The 26,216-nt window shown below is 50.4% G+C and overlaps 1 long non-coding RNA gene across 2 annotated transcripts in view; it reads left to right on the plus strand.

The window, feature by feature from the left end:
* Positions 1–4,311: 4,311 nt before the first annotated feature.
* The window catches only part of LOC134350252 (uncharacterized), a 79,385-nt gene continuing 57,480 nt past the window's right edge, over positions 4,312–26,216 (plus strand). Inside the window, exon 1 of one of the 2 annotated variants that reach the window (XR_010018857.1) lies at positions 4,312–4,552. This is a non-coding gene — a long non-coding RNA (uncharacterized LOC134350252). Of the gene's footprint in view, positions 4,553–19,582; positions 19,653–26,216 lie in introns of those variants that run through there. The other variant, XR_010018858.1, reaches the window with a different exon arrangement.

Here is a 26,216-nt window from a genome sequence, read left to right on the forward strand (position 1 = left end):
CCAATGTCAGGCTCACAGTCCTATAATTTCCTGACTTATTCTTAGAGCCTTTCTTAAACAACAGAACAACATTAGCTGTCCTTCAATCCTCCGGCACCTCACGTGTGGCTAAGGACGTTTTAAATATCTCTGCTAGCAACCGTGTAATTTCTGCACTTCCCTGACACAGAATCCAAGGGAATACCTTCTCAGGCCCTGGGGATTTACCCACCCTAATATGCCTCAAGGCAGCAAACACTTTCTCTTTAGTAATCTTTATAGGATCCTCCCTGCTGCATAGCCTCATATCTATAGACTCTGCATCTGTCTGCCGAGTAAATACAGATGCAAAAAAATCTTTTTAACATCCCTCTCATCTCTTTCAGCTCCACGCATAGATTACCACACTGATCTTCCAGCAGACCAGTACATACAAGTCCCAACGAGAGAGTGTATCTCTCTCAATGAGTTATAAATCTGTATTGCCAGATTCCTCTGTTCTACTGCATTCCACAGTGCCCTACCACTGCCCTATCAAGACCTACGTTGGTTGGTCCTCCCAAAGAGCAAGAGAGGCCTTGATCTATTAGGGAATGTGACAGGGCAGGTTTCAGAAGTTTGTGTTAGGGAACATTTTGCATCTAGCGATCATAATGCCATTAGTTTCAAGGTCATTCTGGAAAAGGACAGGTCTGGTCCTTGGGTTGAGGTTCTAAACTGGAGAAAGGCCAATTTTGAAGGTACCAGAAAGAATCTGGCAAAGGTGTACTTGATAAGTGGGGAGGGGAGGGGAGGGAACGTCGACTCAGACCATGAGAGGCCTGCGTCGAGCATTTTCATACCTTACAAGGCGCAGATTGGAAGTCTGTGTGGGGCGCCACTCCTCGCACAGACTAGAGCAATGTATGATTAAGTGCCTTGCTCAAGGGCACAAACACGCTGCCACAGTTGAGGCTCGAACTAGTGACCTTGAGGTAACTAGAGAAACGCCTTAACCACTTGGACATGTGCCCATAAGTGGGAGGCCTTCAAAAGTGAAATTTTGAGAGTACAAAGTTAGTATGTGCCTGTCAGAATAAAAAGGTAAAGACAACAAGTGTGGGGAACCTTGGTTTTTCAAGAGATATTGAGAAAAAAGAGGAGGTGCATTGCAGGTAGAACAAATGAGGTGCTTATGGAGTACAAGAAATGCAAGAGAATGCTTAAGAAAGAAACCAGGAGACTAAAAGAAGTTGCTCTAGCAGACAAGGTGAAGGAGAATCCGAAGTGCTTCTACAGATATATTAAGAGCAAAATTGCTCCTCTAGAAGATCTGAATGGTAATCTATGTGTGGAGCCGAAAGAGATGAGGGCGATCTTAAATGGACTTTTTGCATCTGTACTTACTTGGGAGACAGACACAGGGTGTATGGAAGTGAGGAGGCAAAGTAGCAGTAGGATCATGGACCCGAGACAGATTACGGAGGAGGAGGAGTTTGCTGTTTTGAGGCAAATTAGGGTGGGCAAATCCCCAGGGCCTGACAAGGTGTTCCCTTGAACCCTGTGGGAGGCAAGTACAGAAATTGCAAGGCCCTAGCAGAGATATTTAAAGCATCCTTAGCAACAGGTGAGGTGCCGGAGGATTGGAGGATAGCTAATATTGTTCCACTGTTTAAGAAAGGCTCTAAAAATAAACCGGGAAATTACAGGCTGGTGAGCCAGACATCAGTAGTGGGAAGTTATTGGAAGGTATTCTAAGGGCCGGATATGTAAGTATATATGAGCATGAGATAGGGACTGATTAGGGATAATCAGCATGGCTTTGCACATGTTAGGTCATGTCTAACCAATCTTATTGAGGAAATTATCAGGAAAGTGGATGAAGGCAAGGCAGTGGATGCTGTCTACATGGACTTCAGCAAAACATTTGACAAGATCTTGCATGAGAGGTTGATCAAGAAGGATCAGTTGCTTGGCATTCAAGATGAGGTAGTAAATTGCATTAGACATTTGATTTGCGGGAGAAGCCAGAGAGTTTTAGTTGATGGTTACCTCTCTGACTGAGGGCTGTGATTAGTGGAGTGCCACAGGGATTGGTGCTGGGTCTGTTGTTGTTTGTCATCTGTAGCAATGATCTGGATGACAATGTGGTTAACTGGATCTGTAATCTTGCAAATGATGCCAAGACTGGAGGTGTAGTGGACAGTGAGGAAGACTACCAGAGCTTGCAGTGAGATCTGGACCAGCTAGAAAAATGGACGAAAAAATGGCAGATGGAACTTAATGCAGACAAGTGCCTGGTGATGCACCAAGGTAGGTCTTACACAGTGAACGTAGGGCACTGAGGAGAGCTGTAGAACAAAAGGATCTGGGAATACAGGTCCATCAGTCATTGAAAGTGGTGTCACAGGCAGATAGGGTCACAAAGAAAGCTTTTGGCACATTGGCCTTCATAAATCAAAATATTGAGTACAAGAGATGAGATGTCATGTTGAAATTGTATAAGATGTTGGTGAGGCCTAATTTGGAGTACAGTGTGCAGTTTTGGTCACCTACCTAGAGAAAAGATGTAAATAAGGTTGAAACAATACAAAGAAAATATACAAAGATGTTGCCGGGTCTGGATGACCTGAGTTATAAGGAAAGATTGAACAGGTTAGGACTGTATTCTTTAGAATGTGGAAGATTGAGAGGAGATTTGATAGAGGTATACAAAATTATGAGGGGTATAGATAGGGTAAATGCAAGCAGTTGTTTTTCCCACTGAGGTTAGGTGGGACTACAACTAGAGATCATGGGTGAAAGATGAAAAGTTTAAGGGGAACATGAGAAGAAACGTCTTCACTCGGAAGGTCATGACAGTGTGGAATAAGCTACCAGGGCAAGTAGTGCATGTGAGCTTGATTTCAATACTTAAGAGAAGTTTGGATAGGTGCATGGGTGGTAGGAGTATGGAGGCTATGGTCCCAGTGCAGATCAATGGGAGTAGGCAGTTCAAGTGGTTCAGCATGAAATAGATGGGCTGATGAGCCTGTTTCTGTGCTGCAGTTTTCTATGACTCTATGACTAAGACCAAGTTTGCCCCTTGCTATCCTTTTCCTCTTAATATATCTGTAGAAGCTCTTAGGGTTTTCCTTCGCCTTGGCTGCTAGATCAACCTCCTGTCTTCTTTTAGCAATCCTGATTTCCTTCTTAAATGTTCTCTTACATTTCTTATACTTCCCAAGTACCTCATTTGTTCCTGCCTGCCTATACCTGCTATGCACCTCCTTCTTTTTCTGAACCAGGGCCTCAATATCTCTCAAAAACCAAGGATCCTGTTATCCTTGCCTTTCAGTCTGACAGGAACATACCAACGCTGTCCTGTCATGATTTTACTTTTCCAAGAATACCTTTGCCAGAAAACAACCTGTCGTGATCCACACTTGCCAGATCTCTTCTGATACCATGAAAATTGGCCTTTCCAATTTAGAATCTCAACCCAAGGACCAGATCAATCTTTTTTCCATATTTACTTTGAAGCTGATGGTATTATGATCACTAGATGCAAAGTGTTCCCCTACACAAACTTTTATCTCCTGCCCAGTCTCACTCCTTAATAGGAGGTCTAGTATCGCACTTTCTCTAGTTGGGATTCCATGCACTGATTAAGGAAACTTTCCTGAATACATTTGACAAATTCTTTCCCTTCCAGCCCTTTTACAACATGGGAGTCCCAGTCAATATATGGAAAGTTAAGTCATCTACAATCACAACCTTATGTTTCTTGGAACGGTCTATGATCTTTCTACAGATTTGTTCCTCTAAACCCCATAGACTGTTGGGTGGTCTATAATATAATCCCATTAATGTGGTCATAACTTTCTTATTCTTCAGTTCTACCCATAAAGCCTGACCAGACGAGCTCTTCAGTCTGTTCTGACTGTGGGGGATAGGTGAGGGGTGCGATGGGATGGGAGAGGGAAGGGCAAAAGTGAAAGGGGGATCCAGAGTGAGAGCCAGGGCATGATAGCTGTAAGAGTGTACCTGGGGGGGATGGTACCTGTTCCCAGCGTAGGAGGGATGAGGGGATGCAGATAACAGCTGGAAGAATGTACCCCAGGAGGTGAGGGTCCTGTATCCAAGGTAAGGGAGAGTGATGGGGGGGGAGTGTGTGGGGAGTCAATAGTTGATGGGATGTTCCTGGGGGGGAGTGAGGTTAGTACCGGGAGCAAGAGAGGTGCTGGGACTGATGGTTGGGGTCAACAACAGCGGACATCGGTGGACCCATCCCGGGAGAGGGCGGCATTTACAGGGACTGAGATGCCCTTCCCCCCCAGCTGCTGCAGCCAAAAGGATTGCTTCATCTATTGATCAGGTTTCTGTAATCGATTTCTCTTCCAGTGCTGCTGCAGCTCTCCTTACTGCCCCCTCCCTGATCTTTGGCAGCAACACCAGAGTTAACCGCACTCCCCCTCTCTCCCCCAGCCCTGTCAGGAGGTGGGGGCCTTGGTGGACGAAGGCAATAGCCGGCTGGCTCCCTGAGAGGGCCGGGGGGGGGGGGTCGGCTCCGCACACGCTCGCTCTGTCCTGATTTGATCATCACTACGATGCGGTAAGCACTCTGGATATTGCACCTATTTTTCACTGTGCTGCAGTCAATGAGAAGAGAAAGAGAGGGAGGAAGGGAGAGTGCTGGGGGGAGCGGGGGAGAGAGGGGGAGAGTGAGAGGGAGAGAGTAGAGGGGGAGAGAGAGGGAGAGGGAGAGAGAGAGAATGGGGAGAGAGAGAGGGCGGGAGGGAGAGAGAAATGGGTTTCAGGGAAAACTCATGGGTAAAATGACACTTAGAAGCTGAAAGATATATAGAGAGATTTATATAAATAGGGAAAAGGGGAATAAAATCTGGCACACAGAGAATGAGTTGAGATACACTAATTTAGCAGGTGATGATTTAGTTTGAGGTCTGTGCCCTTGTGCATGAGGCTGGGTCTATCACTGTACATATGAGAGGTGTGTGGCAGGGCTGCCAGGTCAACAGCCACACAATATGACGATGAATGTTTATGCAATAACCACTGTGTGTGTGAGTATGAGAGAGAGAGAGAGAGAGAGAGAGAGAGAGAGAGAGAGAGAGAGAGAGAGAGAGAGAGAGAGGGGGAGAGAGAGAGAGAGAGAGAGAGGGAGAGAGAGAGATAGGGAGAGAGAGAGAGAGGGAGAGAGAGAGAGGGATAGAGAGAGAGAGGGAGGGAGAGAGAGAGAGAGAGGGGGGGGAGAGAGAGAGAGAGGGAGAGAGAGAGAGGTAGGGAGAGAGAGAGAGGGAGAGAGAGAGAGGGAGAGGGAGAGAGAGAGAGAGGGGTAGAGAGAGAGAGGGGGAGGGGAGAGAGAGAAAAGAGAGAGTGTGCGAGTGGGAGAGGAAGTGTGAGAGAGAGGGAGAGTGGGAGAGAGAGAGGGAAAGAGAAGGAGAGAGAGAGGGAGAGAGGAGGAGAGAGAGAGAGAGACAGAGTGTGAGTGTGTGTGTGTGAGAGAGACACAGAGAGAGAGGGAAAGACAGAGAGTGCAAGTGGTTGAGGGGGAGTGTGTGATGTTAGTGGGAGAGGGGGAGTGTGTTATGTGAGAGGGAGAGTGTGAGTGGGAGAGGGGGAGTGCGAGTGGGAGAGGGAGAGTGTGAGTGGGAGAGGGAGAGTGCGAGTGGGAGAGGGAGAGTGCGAGTGGGAGAGTGTGAGTGGGAGAGGGGGAGTGCGAGTGGGAGAGGGAGAGTGTGAGTGGGAGAGAGAGTGTGAGTGGGAGAGGGAGAGTGCGAGTGGGAGAGGGAGAGCTTGAGTGGGAGTGGGAGAGTGCGAGTGGAAGTGAGAAAGTGTGGTGGGAGAGGGAGAGTGTGAGTGGGAGAGAGAGTGTGAGTGGGAGAGGGAGAGGGGGAGTGTGAGTGGGAGTGGGAGAGTGTGAGTGGGAGAGAGAGTGTGAGTGGGAGAGGGAAAGTATGAGTGAGAGAGAGAGTGTGAGTGGAGAGGGAGAGTGCGAGTGGGAGCGGCAGAGTGCAAGTGGCAGAGGGAGAGTGCGAGTGGGAGAGAGAGAGTGTGAGTGGGAGTGGGAGAGTGCGAGTGGGAGAGGGAGAGCTTGAGTGGGAGTGGGAGAGTGCGAATGGTAGTGAGAAAGTGTGGTGGGAGAGGGAGAGTGTGAGTAGGAGAGAGAGTGAGTTGGAGAGGGAGAGTGTGAGTGGGAGAGAGAGAGCGTGAGTGGGAGAGGGAGAATGTGCGAGTGGGAGTGAGAGAGTGTGAGTGAGAGAGGGAGAGTGTGAGAGGGAGAGTGTGAGTAGGAGAGAGAGAGTGTGAGTGGGAGAGTGTGAGTGGGAGAGGGAGAGTGGGAGAGGGAGAGTGGGAGAGGGAGAGTGCGAGTGGGAGAGTGTGAGTGGGAGAGGGAGAGTGTGAGGGAGAGTGTGAGTGGGAGAGGGAGTGGGAGAGTGTGAGTGAGAAAGGGAGAGTGTGAGTGGGAGAGAGAAAGTGCAAGTGGGAGAGGGAGAGTGCGAGTGGGAGAGTGTGAGTGGGAGAGGGAGAGTGTGAGTGGGAGAGGGAGAGTGCGAGTGGGAGAGTGTGAGTGGCAGAGGGAGAGTGTGAGTGGGAGAGAGAGTGTGTGAGTGGGAGAGAGAGAGTTTGAGTGGGAGAGTGCGAGTGGGAGAGTGTGAGTGGGAGAGAAAGTGCAAGTGGGAGAGTGTGAGTGGGAGAGGGAGAGGGAGAGTGCAAGTGGGAGAGTGTGAGTGGGAGAGGGAGAGTGCGAGTTGGAGGGGGAGAGTGTGAGTGGGAGAGGGAGAGTGCGAGTGGGAGAGTGTGAGTGGGAGAGGGAGAGTGCGAGTGGGAGAGGGAGAGTGCGAGTGGGAGGGGGAGAGTGTGAGTGGGAGAGGGAGAGTGCAAGTGGGAGAGTGTGAGTGGGAGAGAGAGAGTGTGTGGGAGAGGGAGAGTGTGAGTGGGAGAGGGAGAGTGTGAGTAGGAGAGTGTGAGTGGGAGAGTGTGATTGGGAGAGTGTGAGTGGGAGAGGGAGAGTGCGAGTGGGAGAGTGTGAGTGAGAGAGGGAGTGTGAGTGGGAGAGGGAGAGCTTGAGTGGGAGTGGGAGAGTGCGAGTGGAAGTGAGAAAGTGTGGTGGGAGAGGGAGAGTGTGAGTGGGAGAGAGAGAGTGTGAGTTGGAAAGGGAGAGTGTGAGTGGGAGAGAGAGAGCGTGAGTGGGAGAGGGAGAGCGTGAGTGGGAGAGGGAGAATGTGCGAGTGGGAGTGAGAGAGTGTGAGTGCGAGTGGGAGAGTGTGAGTGGGAGAGAGAGTGCGAGTGGGAGAGTGTGAGTGGGAGAGGGAGAGGGAGAGTGCGAGTGGGAGAGTGTGAGTGGGAGAGGGAGAGTGCGAGTTGGAGGGGGAGAGTGTGAGTGGGAGAGGGAGAGTGCGAGTGGGAGAGTGTGAGTGGGAGAGAGAGAGTGTGTGGGAGAGGGAGAGTGTGAGTGAGAGAGGGAGAGTGTGAGTGGGAGAGGGAGAGTGTGAGTGGGAGAGTGTGAGTGGGAGAGTGTGATTGGGAGAGTGTGAGTGCGAGTGGGAGAGTGTGAGTGAGAGAGGGAGAGTGTGAGTGGGAGAGGGAGAGTGCGAGTGGGAGAGTGTGAGTGAGAGAGGGTGAGTGGGAGAGGGAGAGTGCGAGTGGGAGAGGGAGAGTGGGAGAGGGAGATTGCGAGTGGGAGTGGGAGTGGGAGAGTGTGAGTGAGAGAGGGAGAGTGTGAGTGGGAGAGAGAGAGTGCGAGTGGGAAAGTGTGAGTGAGAGAGGGAGTGTGAGTGGGAGAGGGAGAGTGCAAGTGGGAGAGGGTGAGTGTGAGTGGGAGAGGGAAAGTGTGAGTGAAAGAGGGAGAGTGTGAGTGGGAGAGGGAAGTGCGAGTGGGAGAGGGAGAGTGGGAGAGGGAGATTGCGAGTGGGAGTGGGAGTGGGAGAGTGTGAGTGGGAGTGGGAGAGCGCAAGAGGGAGAGTGTGAGTGGGAGAGGGAGAGTGTGAGTGGGAGAGGGAGAGTGTGAGTGAAAGAGGGAGAGTGTGAGTGAGAGAGGGAGAGTGTGAGTGGGAGAGGGAGAGTGCGAGTGGGAGAGTGTGAGTGAGAGAGGGAGAGTGTGAGGGGGAGTGGGAGAGTGTGAGTGGGAGAGAGAGAGTGCGAGTGGGAGAGAGAGCGTGAGTGGGAGAGGGAGAGTGTGAGTGGGAGAGAGAGAGTGAGAGAGGGAGAGTGTGAGTGGGAGTGGGAGAGTGTGTGGGAGAGGGAGAGTGCGAGTGGGAGAGAGAGAGTGCGAGTGGGAGAGAGAGCGTGAGTGGGAGAGGGAGTGTGAGTTGGAGAGGGAGAGTGTGAGTGGGAGAGAGAGAGTGTAAGTGGGAGAGGGAGAGTGCGAGTGGGAGAGACAGAGAGTGCAAGTGAGAGAGAGAGGGTGTGTGGGAGTGGGAGTGTGTGAGTGGGAGTAGGAGAGTGTGAGTGGGAGTGGGAGAGGGAGAGTGCGAGTGGGAGAGTGTGAGTGGGAGAGGGAGAGTGCAAGTGGGAGTGGGAGGGTGTGAGTGGGAGTGGGAGGGTGTGAGTGGGAGTGAGAAAGTGTGAGTGCGAGAGAAGAGAGTGTGAGTGGGAGAGAGAGAGTGTGAGTGGGAGAAAGAGAGTGTGAGTGGGAGAGGGAGAGTGCGTGTGGGAGAGAGAGTGTGAGTGTGAGTGGGAGAGTGTGCGGGAGAGGGAGAGTGCGAGTGGGAGAGAGAGAGTGCGAGTGGGAGAGAGAGCGTGAGTGGGAGAGGGAGAGTGTGAGTTGGAAAGGGAGAGTGTGAGTGGGAGAGGGAGAGTGCGAGTGGGAGAGTGTGAGTGAGAGAGGGAGAGTGTGAGTGGGAGTAGGAGAGTGTGTGGGAGAGGGAGAGTGTGAGTTGGAGAGGGAGAGTGTGAGTGGGAGAGGGAGAGTGCGAGTGGGAGAGACAGAGAGTGCAAGTGAGAGAGACAGGGTGTGTGGGAGTGGGAGTGTGTGAGTGGGAGTGGGAGGGTGTGAGTGGGAGTGGGAGGGTGTGAGTGGGAGTGAGAAAGTGTGAGTGCGAGAGAAGAGAGTGTGAGTGGGAGAGAGAGATTGTGAGTGGGAGAAAGAGAGTGTGAGTGGGAGAGGGAGAGTGCGTGTGGGAGAGAGAGTGTGAGTGTGAGTGGGAGAGTGTGCGGGAGAGGGAGAGTGCGAGTGGGAGAGAGAGAGTGCGAGTGGGAGAGAGAGCGTGAGTGGGAGAGGGAGAGTGTGAGTTGGAAAGGGAGAGTGTGAGTGGGAGAGGGAGAGTGTGAGTGGGAGAGTGTGAGTGAGAGAGGGAGAGTGTGAGTGGGAGTAGGAGAGTGTGTGGGAGAGGGAGAGTGCGAGTGGGAGAGAGAGCGTGAGTGGGAGAGGGAGAGTGTGAGTTGGAGAGGGAGAGTGTGAGTGGGAGAGGGAGAGTGCGAGTGGGAGAGACAGAGAGTGCAAGTGAGAGAGACAGGGTGTGTGGGAGTGGGAGTGTGTGAGTGGGAGTAGGAGAGTGTGATGTGGAAGTGGGAGAGGGAGAGTGCGAGTGGGAGAGTGTGAGTGGGAGAGGGAGAGTGCGAGTGCGAGTGGGAGGGTGTGAGTGGGAGTGGGAGGGTGTGAGTGGGAGTGAGAAAGTGTGAGTGCGAGAGAAGAGAGTGTGAGTGGGAGAGAGAGAGTGTGAGTGGGAGAAAGAGAGTGTGAGTGGGAGAGGGAGAGTGCAAGTGGGAGAGGGAGAGTGCGAGTGGGACAGTGTGAGTGGGAGAGGGAGAGTGTGAGTGGGAGAGAGCGTGAGTGGGAGAGGGAGAATGTGAGTTGGAGAGGGAGAGGGAGAGTGCGAGTGGGAGAGGGAGAGTGCGAGTGGGACAGTGTGAGTGGGAGAGGGAGAGTGAGAGTGGGAGAGAGAGCGTGAGTGGGAGAGGGAGAATGTGAGTTGGAGAGGGAGAGTGTGAGTGGGAAAGGGAGAATGTGCGAGTGGGAGTGGGAGAGTGTGAGTGGGAGAAGGAGAGTGTGAGTGGGAGAGAGAGCGTGTGAGTGGGAGAGGGAGAGTATGAGTTGGAGAGGGAGAGTGTGAGTGGGAGAGAGAGCGTGAGTGGGAGAGGGAGAGTATGAGTTGGAGAGGGAGAGTGTGAGTTGGAGATGGAGAGTGTGAGTGGGAGAGGGAGAGTGTGAGTGGGAGAGGGAAGAGTGTGAGTGGGAGAGGGAAGAGTGTGAGTGGGAGAGAGCGAGTGTGAGTGGGAGAGGGAGAGTGTGAGTGGGAGAAGGAGTGTGAGTGGGAGAGAGAGCGTGAGTGGGAGAGAGAGCGTGAGTGGGAGAGGGAGAGTGCGAGTGGGAGAGAGAGTGTGAGTGGGAGAGGGAGAGTGCGAGTGGGAGAGAGAGCGTGAGTGGGAGAGGGAGAGTGTGAGTTGGAGAGGGAGAGTGTGAATGGGAAAGGGAGAATGTGCGAGTGGGAGGGGGAGAGTGTGAGTGGGAGTGGGAGAGTGTGAGTGGGAGAGAGAGAGTGTGAGTGGGAGAGGGAGAGTGCAAGTGGGAGAGGGAGAGTGTGAGTGGGAGAGGGAGAATGTGCGAGTGGGAGAGGGAAGAGTGTGAGTGGGAGAGAGAGTGTGAGTGGGAGAGGGAGAGTGTGAGTGGGAGAGGGAGAGTGTGAGTGAGAGAGGGAAGAGTGTGAGTAGGAGAGAGAGAGTGTGAGTGGGAGAGGGAGAGTGTGAGTGGGAGAAGGAGTGTGAGTGGGAGAGAGAGAGTGTGAGTGGGAGAGGGAGAGTGTGAGTGGGAGAAGGAGTGTGAGTGGGAGAGAGAGCGTGAGTGGGAGAGGGAGAGTGCGAGTGGGAGAGGGAGAGTGTGAGTTGGAGAGGGAGAGTGTGAGTGAGAGAGGGAAGAGTGTGAGTGGGAGAGAGAGAGTGTGAGTGGGAGAGGGAGAGTGTGAGTGGGAGAAGGAGTGTGAGTGGGAGAGAGAGCGTGAGTGGGAGAGGGAGAGTGCGAGTGGGAGAGAGAGAGTGTGAGTGGGAGAGGGAGAGTGTGAGTTGGAGAGGGAGAGTGTGAGTGGGAGAGGGAGTGTGCGAGTGGGAGAGAGAGCGTGAGTGGGAGAGGGAGAGTGTGAGTTTGAGAGGGAGAGTGTGAGTGGGAGAGGGAGAATGTGCGAGTGGGAGAGGGAGAGTGTGAGTGGGAGTGGGAGAGTACGAGTGGGAGCGAGAGAGTGTGAGTGGGAGAGGGAGAGTACGAGTGGGAGCGAGAGAGTGTGAGTGGGAGAGGAAGAGTGCGAGTGGGAGAGGGAGAGTGTGAGTGGGAGAGGGAGAATGTGCGAGTGGGAGAGGGAGAGTGTGAGTGGGAGTGGGAGAGTGCGAGTGGGAGAGAGAGAGTGTAAGTGGGAGAGGGAGAGTGCGAGTGGGAGAGGGAGAGTGTGAGTGGGAGAGGGAGAGTGCGAGTGTGAGTGGGAGAATGTGAGTGGGAGAGAGAGCGTGAGTGGGAGAGGGAGCGTGAGTGGGAGAGGAAGAGTGTGAGTTGGAGAGGGAGAGTGTGAGTGGGAGAGGGAGAGTGCGAGTGTGAGTGGGAGAGTGTGAGTGGGAGAGAGAGCGTGAGTGGGAGAGGGAGCGTGAGTGGGAGAGGAAGAGTGTGAGTTGGAGAGGGAGAGTGTGAGTGGGAGAGGGAGAATGTGCGAGTGCGAGTGGGAGAGTGCGAGTGGGAGAAGGAGAGTGTGAGTGGGAGAGAGAGAGTGCGAGTTGGAGAGGGAGAGTGCGAGTGGGAGATGGAGAGTGCGAGTGGGAGAGGGAGAGTGCAAGTGCGAGTGGGAGAGTGTGAGTGGGAGAGAGAGCGTGAGAGGGAGCGTGAGTGGGAGAGGGAGAGTGTGAGTTGGAGAGGGAGAGTGTGAGTGGGAGAGGGAGAATGTGCGAGTGCGAGTGGGAGAGTGTGAGTGGGAGAAGGAGATTGTGAGTGGGAGAGAGAGCGTGATTGGGAGAGGGAGAGTGCGAGTTGGAGAGGGAGAGTGCGAGTGGGAGAGGGAGAGTGTGAGTGGGAGAGGGAGAGTGTGAGTGGGAGAGGGAGAGTGCGAGTGGGAGTGGGAGAGTGTGAGTGGGAGAAGGAGAGTGCGAGTGCGAGTGGGAGAGTGTGAGTGGGAGAGAGAGCGTGAGTGGGAGAGGGAGCCTGCGAGTGGGAGAGTGTGAGTGGGAGAGAGAGCGTGAGTGGGAGAGGGAGAGTGCGAGTTGGAGAGGGAGAGTGCGAGTGGGAGAGGGAGAGTGTGAGTGGGAGAGGGAGAGTGTGAGTGGGAGAAGGAGAGTGTGAGTGGGAGAGGGAGAGTGTGAGTGTGAGAGAGAGTGTGAGTGGGAGAGGGAGAGTGCGAGTGGGAGAGGGAGAGTGTGAGTGGGAGTGGGAGAGTACGAGTGGGAGCGAGAGAGTGTGAGTGGGAGAGGGAGAGTACGAGTGGGAGCGAGAGAGTGTGAGTGGGAGAGGAAGAGTGCGAGTGGGAGAGGGAGAGTGTGAGTGGGAGAGGGAGACTGTGCGAGTGGGAGAGGGAGAGTGTGAGTGGGAGTGGGAGAGTGCGAGTGGGAGAGAGAGAGTGTAAGTGGGAGAGGGAGAGTGCGAGTGGGAGAGGGAGAGTGTGAGTGGGAGAGGGAGAGTGCGAGTGTGAGTGGGAGAATGTGAGTGGGAGAGAGAGCGTGAGTGGGAGAGGGAGCGTGAGTGGGAGAGGAAGAGTGTGAGTTGGAGAGGGAGAGTGTGAGTGGGAGAGGGAGAGTGCGAGTGTGAGTGGGAGAGTGTGAGTGGGAGAGAGAGCGTGAGTGGGAGAGGGAGCGTGAGTGGGAGAGGAAGAGTGTGAGTTGGAGAGGGAGAGTGTGAGTGGGAGAGGGAGAATGTGCGAGTGCGAGTGGGAGAGTGCGAGTGGGAGAAGGAGAGTGTGAGTGGGAGAGAGAGAGTGCGAGTTGGAGAGGGAGAGTGCGAGTGGGAGATGGAGAGTGCGAGTGGGAGAGGGAGAGTGCAAGTGCGAGTGGGAGAGTGTGAGTGGGAGAGAGAGCGTGAGAGGGAGCGTGAGTGGGAGAGGGAGAGTGTGAGTTGGAGAGGGAGAGTGTGAGTGGGAGAGGGAGAATGTGCGAGTGCGAGTGGGAGAGTGTGAGTGGGAGAAGGAGATTGTGAGTGGGAGAGAGAGCGTGATTGGGAGAGGGAGAGTGCGAGTTGGAGAGGGAGAGTGCGAGTGGGAGAGGGAGAGTGTGAGTGGGAGAGGGAGAGTGTGAGTGGGAGAGGGAGAGTGCGAGTGGGAGTGGGAGAGTGTGAGTGGGAGAAGGAGAGTGCGAGTGCGAGTGGGAGAGTGTGAGTGGGAGAGAGAGCATGAGTGGGAGAGGGAGCCTGCGAGTGGGAGAGTGTGAGTGGGAGAGAGAGCGTGAGTGGGAGAGGGAGAGTGCGAGTTGGAGAGGGAGAGTGCGAGTGGGAGAGGGAGAGTGTGAGTGGGAGAGGGAGAGTGTGAGTGGGAGAAGGAGAGTGTGAGTGGGAGAGGGAGAGTGTGAGTGGGAGAGAGAGTGTGAGTGGGAGAGGGAGAGTGCGAGTGGGAGAGGGAGAGTGCGAGTGGGAGAGTGTGAGTGGGAGAGGGAGAGTGTGAGTGGGAGAGAGAGCGTGAGTGGGAGAGGGAGAGTGTGAGTTGGAGAGGGAGAGTGTGAGTGGGAGAGACAGAGTGTGAGTGGGAGAGGGAGAATGTGCGAGAGAGGGAGAGGGACCGGTCCCAGCCTCAGGTGCTCTCTGTGTGTGGAGTTTACATATTCTCCCCCGACCTCGTGGGCCTCTCCTGGGTGCTCCACCTTCCCCCCACAGCCCAGAATCGTGTGTGTGGGTAGGTTAATGAACTGGGGTGGTAGCAGCTATGAGCAGGAATATAATACATAGAGGGGACTTTCTGTGACGTGGAAGGGGTCTGAAATATGTGTTCTGAGAACCTGCACGGGCCAAATGGCCTGCTGCCTCATGGCAAAATACATGCACTGTACGCAGGTGGTGAGGGAAACGCATGAACGTGTTCAGGCCATAGGTACTGAAGTCCGGGAACTTGCATTGCGTTTTACTGGGGAAAGCAGCAGAAAGTGTTTTGTGATTTTTAAGTCAGGAATGCAGTTATGAGGACGATGATGGGGTAGGATCCATTCTCTTCCACAGTATTACACTGATGGATGCTGGAATTTCACTTACATTTGTCAAGTTTACCAGGTTACAGGGTGCTAACCTTCACTGGGGGAATGTACCCTCTGATATCACACTCTCCACGTCTGAGCCCAGTTAGCGAGTGGGTCACCTCCTGCCTGTTGTACATGCCCTCGGCTACTAGGAATCCTCCCTGCAGTGGCGACTCAGGCTGGCCTCTATTGGTCAGCTAGCAGAGTCACTGTCTAACAGCAAGAGAGACCTGGTACCATCCTGACCTTTTCTGTGTGTGGAATTTGCACATTCTGCCCGTGACCGTGTGGGTTTCCACAGTTTCCACACACCAGGGTATGCTGGTTCACAGGTTAACCAGCCACAGCAAATTGCCCCCAATGTATGGATGAATGGGACAACTTGGAGGGAGCTGACGGGTGATTGTCGGGGCAATAAAATAGGATCAGTGTAAATCGGTGCCTGATGTTTGGTGTGGCCTCTATGGCTAAAGGCTTGTTTCCACGCTCTTTGACTCTATATTCCTTGATACTGAAGATGGTCTGTATTAATTTGACATTTTGCAACAACCGCCAAGACATGCCAACGTTACATGATAAGTAAGTAACAGGAACATGAGTCAGACTCTCAGCCTCTCGAGCTCACTGCACTATTCAGTGCTATTAGCTGATCTAGCCTTGGTCTCAGCATCACCCTCCCACTCTGCCTTCATACTCATCAGTTCCCTTTCCTGAGTATAGAGTCGTAGAACAATACAGACCTGAAACAGGCCCTTCAGCTCAACCAGCCCACAATGACCTTGGCGCCCACCCACCAAGTCCCAACTTCCTGTGTTTGGCCCAGATCTCTCCAGGACCCACCCTTCTATGCACCAATTCAAATGCTTCTTAAATGGCACTGTTGTAATTGCCTTAACAATTTCCTCATCCATAAATTCACCAACCTCTGCATGAAGAAGTTGTCCCTCAGGTCCCTTTTAAATCCTTCCCCTCCTACCCTAGATTTAGACTCCTCTACACTGGGGAAAAGATCCCACCTGCGCACTCCCCTTGGTAGAGAAATCAAGTCATGAACCTATGAGAGAAGAAATTCATCTTCACCTGTGTGAGATTGGCCACTCCAAATTTGGAAATGACATTCTTTGTTCTAGGTCCCCCACTGGTGGGACGTTCTCTTGGCAGCCTCGCAATCTATCCCATCCGGTATCTTGTACATTTCAATAAGATCACCTCTCCTTCTTCTAAACCCAATATCAGTACAAACTTTCTTTAAATGGCAATCCTTTCCTTGCAGGAATCTTCTCTACCCTGCCTCTAATGCAAACACATCCATCCTTAAAACGAGAGAGCAAATATGGGTGCAGGGTTCCGGCAGATGGCTCACGGCCCTCTGTAAAGTTGGATCAGAACTCCCTTACTTTTGTATTCCACAACCCTTGCAATAGGAGTCCTTCATCAGGACTGAAAAGAAAGAGAGGAAGCAACCAGTATAAAAGGTGGGCTGGACAGACATGTAGGTGTGGGAGTGGGAAGTGGAATTAAAATGGCCAGCCACTGGGAGATCTGGTTGTTACAAAGGATGGAGTGAAGATGCTCAGCTTTTTTTACTTTGGAGTCAATGAAACATACTGCAAAGTCATAGCCCTACAGTACATCCAGTCTATACTGACCATCATAGTTACACTACTCCTAGGCTAGTTCCATTTTATTCTCCCCACATTCCCACCAACACCTATCGTCTGCAAAACACAATTAACTGACAAACTCACACGGGTTCAGGATGTGAGGGGAAACCGGGTCATCCGGATGAAGCCCATAAATTACAGCTAAACTCCTCGCAGGAGCACTGGAGTCCAGGACTGGATCCGGGTCACTGGAACTGCTCTACTTCCCTTTTATATGCCTGCTCAAGTCTTATTGCTTATTTTACATTACCTGCTTGTTGATTCTTCTAACTATTTCCTCCCTTTGTAATTTTTACGGTCACATTGCTGGTCTTTAAAAGTTCCCCAATCCTCAAATCTTCCTTAATCTTCACAACATTTGGTGCCTGTTCTTTCAATCTGATCTCATCCTTGCCTTCCTCAGTGAGCCAAAGAGATTTAATGTTCTCATAGAAATGTTCCTGCTCAATACAATATGCTAAGACTTTTGAAACATCTCTTTAAATACTTCCCCTTTTAAACTACTTTCCAAGTCCACTTTAGACAACTTTGTCCTCATATCCTTACAAGTGCCTTTGCATAAATTTCAAATGTTATTTTCAGACCCACGTTTCTCATCCTCAACCTTAACTTGAAATTCTTCCAATCTATTTCTTCCTTAGGCAAATTCCTACTACGAAATCATTAATTAATTCTGTTTCATTACACGATAATGGATCTAAAATAGCTCTGTCCCTGCTTGGTTCTTCAGTGTTCACTCAAAAAGACCATCCAAGAACTAATCCTCCAGGCTACCGTTACCAAATCGAATTGTCAAAATCACCTCTGATTATTGCAGTATCCTTCTTGCAAGCCCATCATATTTCTTGATTTGTACTGTATCCAATAGTATAGCTGCTATTTGGAGGCCCATATACCAGTCCAGCCAGTGATTTCTTGCCCTAATTGTTTTGTAGCTCCACTCATACTATGGGTTGAATTTTCCAAACCACTGTCATGCCTCCCCACTGCAGACAGTACAGACTTTGTGAACAGAACCATCCTTCCCCAAATAACCCCAAAGATCTAGTTCCCAAGATCAATCACTGCCATGAACATCAAATCATGCCAGTTATTTCTATTTCTGGTGTCAGTTTATTAACTGGCAGCATGTATTTGCATGGTCACCTTCTGTACTCTGTCCCTTCCACGCTCCCTTCCTGATGCTCCCCAGTAACCACTATAAGAACAAAAGACTCCCTGTCATTGTCTAATCACAAACAAATGAAAATCTTCAGTTGCTGGAAATCCAAGCAATACACACAAAGTGCTGGAGAAACTCAGCAGGCCAGGCATCTTCCATGGAAAAGAGTAAACAGTGACATTTCAGGCTGAGACCTTTCAGCAGGACTGGACAGGACTGTCTGGCGGACTAACCTCTATAGGCAACAATTGTCAGACACCTCCCCTTATTTACCCCTTGTACAGGACCCCACTAAGGAGCACCAGGCCATTGTCTTCCACACTGACCTGAATAGCTCTAGGGATCTCCTATCTATTGCCACCAACCTCATAGTTCCCTCACCCTGCACCTCCCGTTTCTACCTCCTACCCAAAATCCATGAACCTGCCTGTCCAGGCAGACTCATTGTTTTTGTCCCATTGAACTTAAATCTGCATACCTCGACTCAGTTTTATCCCCCCTGGTTCAGACCCTTCCTACCTGCATCCATGACACTTCAAACGCTCTTGATCTTTTCAATGGTTTCAAGTTCCTTGGCCCTGATCATCTCACTTTCACTATGGATGCCCAGTCCCTATACACCTCCATCCCCCAGAAAGGCCTCAAAGCTCTTCATTTCTTTCTGGACGCCAGACCCAACCAGTTCCCCTCCACCACCACTCTCCTCTGTTTGGCTGAACTGGTCCTTATTTTCAATCATTTCTCCTTCGTTTCACCGCCCCCTTCAAGAAAAAAGGCGTAGTCATGGGCACTCGCAAGGGTCACAGCTATGCCTGCCTTTTTGTCGGCTACGTGGAACAGTTTATGTTCCAAACTACACTGGTATCACCCCTCAACTTATCCTACGCTATGTCGACGGCTCCATTGGTGCTGCTTCCAGTCCCCATGCGGAGCTTGTCGACTTCATCAACTTTGCCTCCCACTTCCACCCTGCTGTCAAATTTCTGACAGGTCCCTCCTCTTTCTCGATCTCTGTCTCTATATCTGGGGAGGGTTTACCTACTGATATCTTTTACAATCCCACTGATTCTCACAGCTACCTGGACTATATCTCTTCCCACCCTGTTACTTGTAAAAATGCCATCCCCTTCTCTCAGTTCCTCCGTCTCCACCACATCTGCTCTCAGGATAAGGCTTTTCATTCCAAAACTAAGGAGATGTTTCCTTCTTCAAAGAAAGGGGCTTCCCTTCTTCCACCATCAACAGTGTCCTCAACCACATCTCTTCCATTTCGCACACATCTGCCCTCACCCATCCTCCTATCACCCCACTAGTCATAGGGTTCCTCTTGTCCTCACCTACCACCCCACAAGCCTCCGTGTCCAGCAAATTATTCTCCATAACTTCCGCCATCTCCAACAGGATCCCATCACTCCTTTTTCTCTCCCTCCGTGCCCCCCCCCCACTTTCTGCTTTCCTCAGGGATTGCTCCCAACATGGCTCCGTTGTCCATTTGTCCCTCCTGGCACTTATCTTTGCAAGCAAATCAAGTGCTACACCTGCCCCTACACTTCCTTCCTCACTCCCATTCAGGGCCCAGGTGAGGCGACATTTCACCTGTGAGTCTGTTGGGCTCATCACTATATCTGGTGCTCCCAGCGTGGCCTCCTGTATATCACTGAGACCCGACGTAGATTGGGAGACCACTTCGCCGACCACCTATGCTCCATCTGCCAGAAAAATTGAGATCTCCCAGTGGCCACCCATTTTAATTCAACTTCCTATTCCAATATGTCAATCCATGGTCTCCTCTACTTTCGTGTTGAGGCCACACTCAAGTTGGAGGAGCAACACCTTATATTCTGTCTGGGTAGACTCGAACTTCTGCTAATGTCAACCCTTCACCATCCCCCATTCCCACCTTATCTCTTTACTGTCCATCACCTCCCTCTGGCACTCCTCCCCCTTCCCTTTCTTCCATGGACTTCTACCCTCTCCTATCAGATTTCCCCTTCTCCAGCCCTTTATCTCTTTCACCAATCAAATTCCCAGCTCTTTACTTCACCCCTTCCCTTCTCTCAGTTTTACCTATCACCTACTACCTTGTATTTCTTCTTCCCCTCCCCCCACTTTGTTACCCTGACTTTTCAACTTTTTTCTCCAGTTTTGATGAAGGGTTTTGGCCCAAAACATCAACTGTACTCTTTTCCAATGATGCTGCCTGGCCTGCTGAGTTCCTTCAGTATTTTGTGTGTGTGTTTCCTGTCATTGTCTTACCTTTACCATTTCCCTTTCCAAATACCACTTCTCTCCTTCAACTTGACTTAGTCTCTCATCTAATTCATTTCTGAGGTCCCTATCTATTGCCCAACAGGTTTCAACCCGCCCTCCAGTTTGCAAGGGGTCCTTCCTCCACTAAAACAGTACTGGGTTTTTCCTTCCCTCTGATTATTCTTAGCTGAAGTAGAGGGAAACTGTCAACCAGCATTTGATGAACAGATGCAGTAGGTGTTGGGGACACTGATTCTTAAACCATCTGTATGACAACTCCTATTTTTGTGCTGACAAACAATCTCATTAGCACAGAATTAATATAGATCTCTCCCACACGCAGGGAATTCCTCTGCAAGTGAACCTCTTGCACTGCCCATGATGAATTAGTGTCCACATGTCTTTCTCTACTCAGCTGCACGCTTCATCTCCACCCCCATGAAGGGTAAAGACACTGACGGAGGCTTGGGAAAAAGGCCAGAGCGCAGAAGGTCAGGACCTCACCATCTTTCAAATAGAAAAGAGGAATAATTTTGGTTTTAATTTGTTAGTGAGGCAAACTGTGAATGTGCAACCAGTGGTGGGCAAAGAAATGAGGACAGAAACACCCAGGGGATGGGGAATGGTGAAGGAGATGGAAGGGGGAATCATTACCGGTGCTCCTTCGGCCAGAAGAAGCAGGATCCCCACTAACCACCCCTTTAATTCTACTTCCCATTCCCACTCCAGTATATCAATCCATGGCTCCCTTTACTGTCACGATGAGGCCACATTCAGGTTTGAGGAACGACACCTTATATTCTGTCTGGGTAGCCTCAAACCTGATGGCATGAACATACATCAATTTCTCATACTTCTGTTACTATTCCCCAGCCCCTTTTCCCTCTATCACCTTACCCACCCATCGCCTCCCTCTGGTGCTCCTCCCCTGTTTTCTTTCGTCCATGGCTCTCTGTCACTCTTCTATCAGACTCTCCCTTCTCCAGCCCGGTATCTCTTTCACCAATCAACTTCCCAGCTCTTTTGTTCACCCCTCACCCCTCCTGGTTTCACTTATCACCTTGTGTTTCTCTCTCCCCTCCCCCACCTTTTAAATCTACCCCTCAGCTCTTTTTCTCCAGTCCTGATAAAGGGTCTTGGCCTGAAAGGTCGGTTGTACTCTTTTCCATAGATGCTGCCTGACCTGCTGAGTTCCTCCAGCATTTCGAGTGTGTTGTTGCAAATGTAATGACGTTGTATTGAAGTGCATCAGTGTTCTGAAATCAAAGACCAGGTTACTCTGAGAAAAGCAAGGTCTGGAAAAATGGAGACACACTGATCAACAGGCACATGAAGACGGATGTGTGGCAGACAGCAAGGGTCACTGACTGGAAGTGATCAGAAGGCAGGCAGAGAGACACTTTGTGTGTAACGTACTGGGAGGAAGTAAACAAAGGGAGACACTCCCACAATAACTCAGAGCCAGGAAGACAGGTGATAGTATGAGGGTGTGAAAAAGGGAGAAGGGATTCCATCTGGATTCAGCAGCACCTGTTCAAACCGTCGCAGCAGGTTTAAAGCTGGACAGCTAGTATGTCAGCTGAAAACCACAGCTCTGTCAGGAACGCCCAGGTATACAAAAGGTGAACAGCAATGGGTGGTTTTTGCCTTCTTTGCCTGAGGTGCACTGTCTATGGGCTGTGTTTTCCCTCCCCTGCACTGTCTATGGGCCATCTCCCCCCTCCCCGCAATGGCTATGGGCCGTCTCTCCCCTCACTGCACCATCTATGGGCCATCTCTCCCCTCCGCTGCACTGTCTACGGGCTGTCTCTCCCCTCCCCTGCACTGTCTATGGGCCGTCTCTCCCCTCTCCTGCTCTGTCTATGGGCCGTCTCTCCCCTCCCCTGCACTGTCCATGGGCCGTCTCTCCCCTCCCTGATCTGTCTATGGGCCGTCTCTCCCCTCCCCTGATTTGTCTATGGGTCGTCTCCCCTCCCCTGATCTGTCTATGGGCTGTCTCCCCTCCCCTGATCTGTCTATGGGCTGTCTCCCCTCCCCTGATCTGTCTATGGGCCGTGTCTCCCCTCTCCTGCACTGTCTATGGGCCGTCTCTCCCCTCCCCTGATCTGTCTATGAGCCGTGTCTCCCCTCCCCTGCACTGTCTATGGGCCGTCTCTCCCTTCCCCTGCACTGTCTATGGGCCATCTCTCCCCTCCCCTGATCTGTCTATGGGCCGTCTCTCCCCTCCCCTGATCTGTCTATGGGCCGTCTCTCCCCCCTCTGCTCCTCAGAAAGCCCAACTGCAAGAGTGAAAATTAAAAATATTATTTACAACTGAAGCACGTGTTTCCTTCTGCCCTCAGTAACTTGGGAGAGGTCATCCATAGTACAATGAACTCCAATAAATTGGCAAGGTGCACTCTGGGCTAGACTTTCCTGAGAGAGCGAGAGAGAGAGAGAGAGAGAGAGAGAGAGAGAGAGAGAGAAAGGTATATATAGAGAGAGAAGACAGACAGAGATGAATGCAAAGGGGAGAGAGAGATAGAGATAGATATTTATAGAGAGAAGAGAGACAGAGATGAGGGAGAAAGGCAAAGGAGAGAGAGAGAAATGTGGTGTACTGTACTGTGTTTCTCAGACGATGATGAGGGAATTTGAATTCCCTGTCTGGTCTGATTAAAAGAGTGTGAATACTCCCATAGAGGGATTACTAAATATGCTCTTTGCTGCGTAATCAAATATCACAGAAATAATTAATCCAGTCAAATTAAGGCCTCCCAAGGTGTTTGCAGGCACATGGAGACCGAGTGCACAATAAGATAATGAAACACATCAGTCGTGCTCGACAGCTGCTGTGCCTCAGACAAGACGGGTTTAGAAATATTAACGGAGCTGCACATGTTTGGCCACCCTTCCAGCCATACAAGGTGCCCAGTGTGAACTCTGATGTTTAGTGCAGAGGTCAGACAGAGCACCTCTGTCTCCTGGTACCACCTGTGCCTTGGCAATCTCACATATACTGTAGTGTGATGTATCTACTGTTGCCTACTCCTCTTCTCATCACACCTTCCTGTACACTTTGAACCTCTCCCTTTGCACAGACCAGTGGCATAAGCACTCCTCCCTCATGTAGTTCTAGTTTGCTCACACTGCTTTCAGTGTTGTATCTTGCATTATACACCGGAGAGATAAATCTCCGGCTGGCTGTGGGCTTGGTAGAATGTCTCCATCCGGAACTCAGGCTCCCTGGTGTTTGGATATTGTAGCATGCCATTTCACTGCTGCTCTGACTTCTCATTCCTGCCTTCTCTCGCTGTGCAAATGAAGCTCAACACTACAGCCCTCCAAGACAGATCAGTCAGTCAGTGGGTGCCGTCCCAAATCCGGGGTTGGCAGCTATGCACCTCCATCTTCTTCAATCTTGCAACAACACCGAGTACAGCCTCTCCTCCAGCTTGTTCTCACTGTCCGCCTTGGCACCGCCCGCCGCCGCCCCTGCTAAACTCGAGCCCGAGGCTGTGTCGGCCTCCAGCCGCGGCTGCTTCTTCAAGCTTGGCCCTTCCTTAGGTGGAGGCCTTGGGCAGGTCCAGGTACACGGTGCAGCGCCCAAGTTCATCATGTCTCTTCTAACTAGGTGCATAGCATACGATTCGTAGCTACCTGGTGAGGCTTTAATCTCTTTCACAGAAGATGGCCGTTGGCTTACAAGGAGCTCATCCACCCTTTGTCAGGTCTTGTTTTTTTTCAGTCCTGCTGGGTGTCCTCACACCCTCCTCACCAGACTAAGTCCGGTGGGGTAGCCGGCCCAAGTCGCCGACCACTCGACCACGGCCCCCAACCAAATCTCTCCAAGTACCTGGCGCCTGACCAAAAACCATGGTTGAGCGGCGGGCAACCAAACCAGACAGGCAGCACTCTTATTCTAGGTGACCAGCATTTCTTCCATATTCCCTTGATTATTTCAGATAAAATAGTCACAGGTAGACAGAGCAGTGAAACAAGCTCTTCAGCTAATTGAGTTTATGTGACTAAGCAGCTGCCCATTTTGATACTAATCTTGTTCTAATAAATCACATCCCCCTACATTTTCATTGCCCAACCCCTGCTCCCTCAGACTCATCAGCATACTGGGGAAAATATGAAGTGACCAGTTAACCCTATGTAGCCTAGTGTAAACTCTGCACTCCCAGCACCAATGGTCAGGTTTGGAGCTGGTTCACTGGGGGGAGGGGGGGGCTGTTCCACCAGCTGTGCCTCCTTGCTGCCCCTTCATTCTGCATTCTCCCGTCTTCTGGGCTGTCGTTGTTCGGCACTGTTACCCCTTCCATCCACTAATTCCACTTGTCTTCCAATCCCACTTCTCTCCTCTCTTGCTCTACACAATTAAGCATTATCCTTTTAGTCATTTTCCAGTTTGGATGAAAGGTTTTTGACCTAAAATATTTATTCTATTACTTTCTCCAAGGTGTGAACAGACTTCCCGGACATTTTGTGCATTTTCTGTTTTCATTTCAGATTATTATTAATGTTTTATTCAGACAGAGTTAATAACTATCAGCAACATACATCAAAGTTGCTGGTGAACGCAGCAGGCCAAGCAGCATCTATAGGAAGAGGCGCAGTCGACGTTTCAGGCCGAGACCCTTCGTCAGGACTAACTGAAGGATTCCTTCAGTTAGTCCTGACGAAGGGTCTCGGCCTGAAACGTCGACTGCGCCTCTTCCTATAGATGCTGCTTGGCCTGCTGCGTTCACCAGCAACTTTGATGTATGTTGCTTGAATTTCCAGCATCTGCAGAATTCCTGTTGTTTATATTAATAACTATCAGGCGTCTTTTCTCCAAAAAGAGCTGGTGGTAACAGAGGTCTCCAAAATTATAAGACAGGGAAGAATAATAGGAAAATAGAAAACTAAAGACACTTAAGGAAGCCAAATGGCCCATCCTGACTGCTTCTCAGGAAGAACCATCTAGTCTGATGCTACCTTCTGGCTCCTAGTCCACAGCCCTACATGACCTGGCTCTTCAAATAAACTGAAGACTCCTTAAATATGAAGAAGGTTAGGGAAATGAAACTGGAGAAATCACTGTGACAGAAAGCCAATAAATCCCAAGTAGCTGATGAATTTCCTCCCCGGGCTTTAAAAGAGAAAGCTTCAGAGACACTAGTTACCATCTTCCAAAGTTCTATAAATCCCTGTATAGTTCCCATCTACTAAAAGGTAGCAAATGTAACCCCACTATTTAAGGAAGGAGAGGGAAAACAGGGTACTATAGCCTAACATCTGTAAAATGGAAAATTCTAAATCCTAATGAAGAGATCGTAATAGAGCACTTGGGAAAAAGATTGGATAGAGTTTACGTGGATTATGAAAGGGAAATTATGTTTAACAAATCTGATTGAGGTTGTTTTTTAGTTGTAACTAACAAAATGGATATGGCTCAATGATTCCATTTAATATCAGATAAAGTATGCAATATACAATCTGAGTGAACACGTTGATGTGGTATAATTGGAGTTCAAAAGTCATTCTATAAGGTGCCACACAAGAGGTTATTAAAAAGAGTTAGAGCTCACTTGAGACAAGATACTACAAGGATGTACAGAAGCCTGAAGACCCACACTCGCCAATTCAGAAACAGCTTCTTCCCCTCCGCCATTATATTTCTGAAAGGTCCATAAATCCATGAACATTGCCTCATTATTCCTCTTTCATTTGGGGAAATGTCATCTGATTAAGGATAGTCTACATGACTTTGTGAGGGGGAGGTTATGTCTCACGAGCCTGAATGAATTCTTTGTGGATATTGATAAAAGTCGAGCAGTGGATGTGGTGTATGTGGATTTTAGTAAGGCAGTTCACAAGATTCCCCATGGTAGGCATATTGAGAAAGTCAGGAGGCATGGGCACCCAGGGGATGTTGGCTATGTGGATACAGAATTGGCTTGCACATAGGAGGCAAGAGGGAGCATATTCTGCCTGAAGGTAGATAACCAGCTGTGATCTGCAGGGATCTTGTCTGGGATTCCTGCTTTTTGTAATTTTTATAAATGACTTGGATGAGGAAATGGAGAGGTTGGGTTAATAAGATAAAATAAAGGTTGGTAAAGATGTGGATAGTGGAATTGTAGTATTGCAACAGGATATTGGCAGGATGCAGAGCTGGGTTGAGAAGTGGCAGATGGAGCAGAACCCAAAAAAATGTGAAGTGATATACTCTGGAAAGTCAAATTTGAAGGCAGAATACAGGGTTAATAGCAGGATTCTTAGCAGTGCAGACGAACAGAGAGATCTTGGGGATCACATCCAAAGATCGCTCAAAGTTGTATGGTGTGATGACAGGGGATTGTATGGTGATTGTATGGGAGTTGTATGGTGTGATGACAGTCAGGGGAACAAGTTCAAGAGCTGTGAGGTAATGTTGCAGCTCTGTAAAACCATGGTTAGACCACACTCAGAATATTGTGTTCAGATATGGTCACCTCATTATAGGAAGGATGTGGAAGCTTTAGACAGGGTGCAGAGGAGATTCACCAGGGTGTTCCCTGGACCAGAGAGACATGAAGATAGGTTGAGTGAGCTAGGGCTTTTCTCTTTAGAGCAAAGGATGAGAGGTGACTTGATAAGTGTACAAGATAATGAGTGGATGACCTAATTTTAGGGTGATTGGAGGGAAGATTTTTAAACGGAGAGTGGTAGGTGCATGGAACACCCTGCCTGGGGTGGTGATAGTGGCAGATAGATTAAGGGCATTTAGCAAAACTCTCAGATGGGGACATGGGTGATAGAAAAATGGAGAGTTATGTAAGAGGGAAGGGTTAGATTGATATTAGATTAAGCTAAAAGACTGGCACATCATAGGTTGTGCTGTAATGTTCTACGTTTGAAGTCTTTCAAATGAACTGCTGCTGCAAAGCCACGATTTTCACAACATATAATTCAGTGATAATAATTCTGATTCTGATGAATTGTGGATCAAAGGGTAGCAATGCACAAGTTATTTTTTAAGTCCTAAAGTCCCAGAAACCCTTCAGACCAACTTGTTGATGACAACCAAGGTGCATTTCTGAGATAGA

This window comes from Mobula hypostoma, chromosome 8 (assembly GCF_963921235.1).
Source record: "Mobula hypostoma chromosome 8, sMobHyp1.1, whole genome shotgun sequence".
NCBI lineage: Eukaryota > Metazoa > Chordata > Chondrichthyes > Myliobatiformes > Myliobatidae > Mobula > Mobula hypostoma.